At 35.8% G+C, this 7,044-nt stretch overlaps 1 protein-coding gene across 14 annotated transcripts in view; it reads right to left on the reverse strand.

Moving 5' to 3' along the window:
- GK (glycerol kinase) overlaps positions 1 to 7,044 on the reverse strand; it is a 78,586-nt gene that overhangs the window by 13,441 nt on the left and 58,101 nt on the right. The window lies entirely within an intron of this gene.

Here is a 7,044-nt window from a genome sequence, read left to right on the forward strand (position 1 = left end):
CTCCTGAGTAGTTGGAATTACAAGCATGAGCTACTACACCCAGCAAATGTTTATATTTTTAGTAGAGGCGGGGTTTCAGCATGTTGCTTAGGCTGGTCTTGAACTCCTGACCTCATGTTCTTCCTGTCTTGACCTCCCAAAGTACTGGGATTACAGGTGTGAGCCACCACACCTGACCATAATTTTTCTTTAGAACAAAATTGCCTAGGAGCTATGGCAATAAGAATAAAAACATATTTCAGAATTGGATAAACTGGCTTTGAATACCAGTTCTAGTTCTTAATTGCTGTGTAATCTTAGGCAAGTTACTTAGGCTTTCTGAGCCTCCATTTCTTCACCTATAAAAGGATGACTATGACAACACTTAACTAACTACTGTGAGGCTCAATATGAAAATATATGTGAAGGGTCTTACTAAATGTAAACATTGACTTCATTAATTTTTTAATATTAAAAAAGCATCAGCCAAATACCACTACTGATGAAGAGATAAAACATAGTATGTCTACACAGTGGAGTACTATTGGACTATGAAAAGGAATGATGTCTTAATACATGCTACAACATGGATGAGCATTGAAAACATTATGCAAAGTGAAAGAAGCCAGGCACAAAAGACCATATACTATATGATTCCATTCATATGAACTGTCTATAACAGACAAATCCATAGAGACAGAAAGTGGCTCAGTGGTTGCCTAGGGCTGGGGGATGGGTGTGGTTATGGGGTTCTTTTTGGGGTGATAACAATGTTCTAAAGTCAGATTGTGGTGATGGTTGTAAAAATCTGTAAATATAGTATTACTATAAACCATTGGACTGTATACTTTAAAAGGGTAAATTGTGTGGAATATGAATTATATCTCTATAAAGCTATTATAAAAAGATCCTGAAGGAAAAAAAAAAGTATCAGCGCAAACCATTAGGAATTCCAAGAAAATTTTTTTAGCTCTGATATTTCATTCATCTAGATTATTAATGTAAATTACTTCCACAGAGTCACTCCAAACCAAATGTCAGTGATATTAAATGTAGGGACCTGTGCCCAGTTCTATTAACTGAATTACAAATGGTCATGCCTTCTTGTTGTCAGTTGTCAAAGATGTAAGTAAACTAGAGAATGAATATGCTGATATATTCCATCATTCACAGCTTCTATGAAAAGTTACTATGTTGCTGCAAAGCTGTAGAATGACAAAATTGTTCTGTTTATACATTTTTATATATGTAGAGATACATATAGTACTCTGTAACTCTACATATATAAAATGGCTTTTTAACCATAAAAAGTATTTGAGGAACAGATCTGACATAACTGTGTAAATATGACAAGGCTTTAAAAAATGGGACAAAAACAATTCAACAAATATCTTACAAGGGACTCTAACACACCTCATTCCCTGCCTTAAAAAGCTTGGTACTTCTTAAGTTTGATACATTTACATATTTAAGTACTTAGTGGGATCATTCAAGAGAACTATGTAAAATTTTGGTTTAAAAAGACTCTCAAATTTTCTTTGGAAACAGATAATTCAGAGACAGCAGCTGCCAAATACTAGTAAATATGTAAGATTTTCTAGACCAATGCCATCCAATAGAAATAGAAAGTGAGTGACATATGTAATTTACATTTTTGCCACATTAAAGAGGTAAAAGGAAGGTAAAATTAAGATTTTCTTTAACCTAATATATTAAAAATATAATTTCAATATGAAATCAATATTAAATTATTGAGATATTTGTTTTTTTGGCTATCTTTGAAATCTGGTATGTACTTCACACTTCAAGCACATCTCAATTCAGACTAGGTACATTTCCAGTGCTCAATAGCTGCACGTGGCCACGGCTGCCATGTGCAGCATATTTCTAGACCTAATTGAAAAACAAAAACAAAAACAAGTGTCCCTCCTCCTTTTACTCTCAAAGACACTGTCCTTAAATGGCATCTAACCAAGAAATGCATACATAATAGTTTTAGGCAAGTAAACTACGAATTTTTAGAAGCCACTGTGCTAGAAGTCTAGTAAAGTGATTTTGGGGCTCAACTGGTGGGACTTTATACTCCAGGAAACCAAATGCTGATATGCCTCATTCCCATTGAAAAAGATAGGATGTTACATGCTTATGCCATATTTTTAAGAGGAAACAATATAATTTTAGCAAAAGGGAAATCAAAGTTTTGATTAGAGATAACTGGTTGAGAATCATAGTATTATTTAGATTAAAACAAAAGAAAAAAATACATAGTCACTGTTAAAGCTCCAGGAGATAACTGTTTTAATTTTTGTCATCAGGAATATATGGAAGCGTTTTGTTGTGATTGAAAATATAGATTCAATATAACACAATAAAAGTTAGATAAAAACACTTATCTGAAAGAAGTAAGTAATTTTGCTGTCAGGATATAATACATGGTATGATTTAGCTTTTAAGGAAATTAATAAAAATGAGAGATACCTCTAAATTCACAAAGACGTGGTCTTCTGAATTCAGAGGTAGGAAATAAAATGGAAGATGGTATAATGCTTTAAAACTGGACAGCAAAAGAGTATAGCAACAAAAAACTACAATGATAAATAGAAGGTGACTGTCTACTTGTTATCAATTAAGTTACCATAAATTGCATCCTAAGTATGAAGACCTAGTACTTCAGTGCATCACCTACAAATTTGAATCAGCCCTTGTTTTATATTATGACTCCCTGGAAAAGATGCATGCAAGCCTAATAGTTGTCCACTAAGGGAGATGCAATGAAAGCAAGAGGGTGTAAAGAATAAATTGTAACAGGGCAAGAGGAATAAATTATTTTAAAACTAGACATGTAGCCTAGAAAGTAAAAGGCTAAGAAATAGGCTATAGGAAGATTGAATTAAAAATAATCAAGTAGATCTGATGTAATGTCACAGCAGGCACACTTTTCTTCAAAAGCTCCTTAACATGAATGCCACTGCCACAAACAGTATAAAAATAAAGCAGGATATTTCAGGATGCAGTAGAATTGTAGCTTACAAGGCAGTTAGGGTGAAAATTGGTAAGTATGAAGAAAAATCATGTAAAATAAAGATTACCCTAAATTGCTTATAATCATCTATCAGGTGTAGCAGAGTTTTCTGTATATTACAGTACTATGTATCTATATGTATATAATTTATAGTGTAATTAATTTGTATATATTAGATTACAAATGCAGTGTCTAACTCTATAGCATTTTTAATCGCATAGAGAAAGGCAAAAGAGTTGAATTGGGGCAACATTATTTTGAAATGTAATAGATTTCATTAATACTTCAGTAGTAAGTTGGGGAATTAAAATTAAAAGCATTTGGCTGGGCTTGGTGGCTCACGCCTGTAATCCCAGCACTTTGGGAGGCCGAGCCGGGCAGATCACCTGAGGTCTGGAGTTTGAGACCAGCCTGAACAAATATGGAGAAACCCCATCTCCACTAAAAATACAAAATTATCTGGGTGTGGTGGCGCATGCCTGTAATCCCAGCTACTCGGGAGGCTGAGGCAGGAGAATCGCTTGAACCTAGGAGGCAGAGGTTGCGGTGAGCCAAGATCACTGCACTCTAGCCTGGGCAACAAGAGCGAAGCTCTGTCAAATAAATAAATAAAATAAAATAAAATAAAAAGCATTTATTGTTCAGAAAGTATACTTTTCATGAAAGAACATTATAAAAGTTCATAAACAATGTTTACATGCTGTGGCAGATAGACTTGTAGTTAAAGTGGCTCCCATGATCCCTGCCTCCTGATGTTCACACCCTTGTGTAATCCCCTCCTCTTGAGTGTGGCGATGTCTGTGACTTTCTTCCACCCAACAGTACACGTCAAAAGTGATAGGATATTTGTGGTGATGTGTACATGCTTACATTACATGATTTATTTTGCCTGTCTTGCTGGATATATTCCCTCCCTTCCTGACTTTAAGGAAACAAAGTGGCACTGGGGGTCCCTCATGTAGCAGGGAACTGCAGGTAGCCCTAGGAGCTGAGGGTGGCTTCCATCTGACAGGTAACAAGAAACTGAAGTCCTCAGTCCTATAACCACAAGGAACTGAATTTTGCCAATAACCTGAATGAGCCTGGAAGCAGATTAAACCCCAGATGACAGCACAGCCTCAGTCCACACCTTGACTGCAGCCCTGTGAGACTCTGAGCAGGGTATCCAGCTAAGCTGTGCCTGGATTCTGAACCCACGGGTACTGAGAAACAATAAATGTGTTGTTTTATGCTACTTAAGTTTGTTGTAATCCTGTTACACAGCAATAGATATCTACAACATAGGCTTATACCTAAAATTGGTATTTAGCTCAAGAAGGATGAAAAACTCTAAAAAGGAAATCTTAATGCCATAATCATAAGCCATACCAAAGAAGAGATAGGGGAAGAAACATTTAAAGAAACCAGTGAGGTGATATAGGGAACCCTCTTTGAAGCTCATATTTAAAAAGAAAAAGAATGGCATAACATAGGATTCAGTATTTAAACAATATTTAATTGGTATATATTATCTGCCAGCCTGCTGGAATAGAGTGGTAAACAACATAGACAAGTGATAAGTAAGCTCAATTTCATATCATATTAAAAGTTCCCCAAAAGATTTTTGTTTTGTGAAACAATATTTGGAAAAAGAAGAGGAACAAGGGAAAGGAGAAACATGTCAGGCCTTAGTATCACCTGCCAGGGGCTTCAGAGAGAGAAAAAGAGTTCTCTTGGTGATGAAAAAGAAGACACAGATGCTTACATGAGCCAAAATAATGAGTCTCTACTGCAAAAATCCCCTTTGGTCTAACCACGGAGGATAACCGACACAATATAAGAGAAAACCGAAACAACACATGCTGACTCAAATACAGAATAACATGTATGTGGACAGACACGGAAATACATAACCAAACAGGACTGAAGCCACAAGCATGATGGCTTCTGATTTATTTTTCTATATGTGTCAGGGAGTGGAAGTGGTGGCTGGGAACTGCTTCCTACAGAAGAAAGTGATCCAAAATGCTTTGTGCAAGACAAAGGAAATAGAATCCAGGTCAATGCTTGAAGCCAGGGGCTAGGTGGCGCTCTCTTACTTGTGTAGAGATGCTAGAGAAAAAAGCAACTGTGTATTTGCTGTCTGAGGTTATGGCTTAATGGAAGACAAGGCTGGAAGTGACAATTCTAATCTATACGAAGAAATCTTGTATTAAGAAATCCAACAAAACTTAATAGCTGGACTAGGGTTCATTTCCGTCTAACACATATTTTAAAAGACATATGCTTTAAGTATTCAGAGATAAATTAGAAAATGACTTCCATTTTAAAAACAAACATGAAACTATGAATCAAAAGAAAACTGAAACAAAATTAGGTAGATGTGAAAAATAACCAAATAAAAATCATAGAAATAAAAATATTAGCTAGACACAGTGCTCACGCCTGCAATCCCAGCACTTTGGGAGGCTGAGGCAGGCAGATCGCTTGAGGTTGGGAGTTCAAGACCAGCCTGACCAACATGGAGAAACCCCGTCTCTACTAAAAATACAAAATTAGCCACGCGTGGTGGCTTATGCCTGTAATCCCAGTTACTCAGGATGCTGAGGCAGGAAAATTGCTTGAACCTGGGAGGCGGAGGTTGCAGTGAGCTGAGATCACACCATTCTACTCCAGCCTGGGCAACAAGAGCAAAACTCAGTCTTAAAAAAAAAAAAGAAAATATTAAATAAGATGAAAAATGTAATAGATGCGGTAAATGCTAGACAAGATAGAGATGATGAGTACATTAGCACTCCCCCACACTGATGGTAGGAGTATAACTTGATACATCTACCACGGAAAATGGTTTGCATTATCTACTCAAAGTGAAGATACACACAATCTATGGGCTAAAAATTCTACTCCTACAGAAAGGTGAATACATTTATATCAGAAGACATATACAAAAATGTTCATAGCAGCATTTTTCATAATAGCCAAATACTGAAAACCACTTGAATGTCATCAATAGCTGAATAAATACTAAATTTCAATAATTTCATATGGCAACGAGAAGGAATGAAAACAACAGCTATATCTAATACTGTGGATGAATCTCACAAACATAATGTTGAAAGAAGCCAGATCAAAAAATACATACTAAGTGAGTCAGACATACATGCACATGCTCTCTCTCTCTCTCTCTCTCTTATCTTTTATATTTTTAATATATAAAACATTAAACACATGCAAAACTAAACTCTGGTGATCAGGGTTGTACATTTAAGTGTTAAATCTACAAAAAAAGGTAAAGAAGTGATTATGATAAAAGTCAGTTTATGTTTATCTCAGGGAGAGGGAGGAGGTTGTGATCTCGGGGCAAATAGAGGTTCTTGGGATTGGTAGCATTCTAGGAACAAGTTATATGAGTCTTTATAATAATTTTTCGAGTTGTACATTGATATTTAATGCATTTGTCTGTATGTGTCTTCTATTTCACAATACAAAGAAGGCTTTTATGTTTTGTCTTGTTTGTTTTGAAGAGATAATTTGGAAATGGAAGGTAGATACTGAGAAACTCACCAGGGACGCAGCACAGAGAAACAAAGAGATTAAAAAAATATAAAAGGGCAGTTAAGAGACATGGATGATGGGTTGAAAGGTTCCAATATTCATCCAATATCAATTCCAGAAGAGGATGGAAGTAATGGTAGAGGAGCAAAATTTGAAGAGGTAACTGCTGAGAATTTTCCAGATCTGAAGACAGACTTGGATCCAAGTACCTAACAGGATAAATAAAAATAAATCCAAACCCAGGCATATCACAGTAAAACTACAGAACATCAATGATAAAGAGATAATGTTAGAAACTCCCAGACAATAAACTAGATTATCTACAAATGAACCACACATTGACAGCAGAGGTCTCATCAGCATCAAATGGCCAAAAGGGATGTGGGAAAAATAATTGTTAATGTAGGCTTTTATACTCATCCTCAGAGTGAGGGCAAAATAAAGACAAACCTAAAAAGAATAGGCTTACTATCCTACACTGTCAGTAAAAGAACTATAGAAGAAGGATG

This window comes from Cebus imitator, unplaced genomic scaffold, assembly GCF_001604975.1.
Source record: "Cebus imitator isolate Cc_AM_T3 unplaced genomic scaffold, Cebus_imitator-1.0 Scaffold208, whole genome shotgun sequence".
Lineage (NCBI taxonomy): Eukaryota > Metazoa > Chordata > Mammalia > Primates > Cebidae > Cebus > Cebus imitator.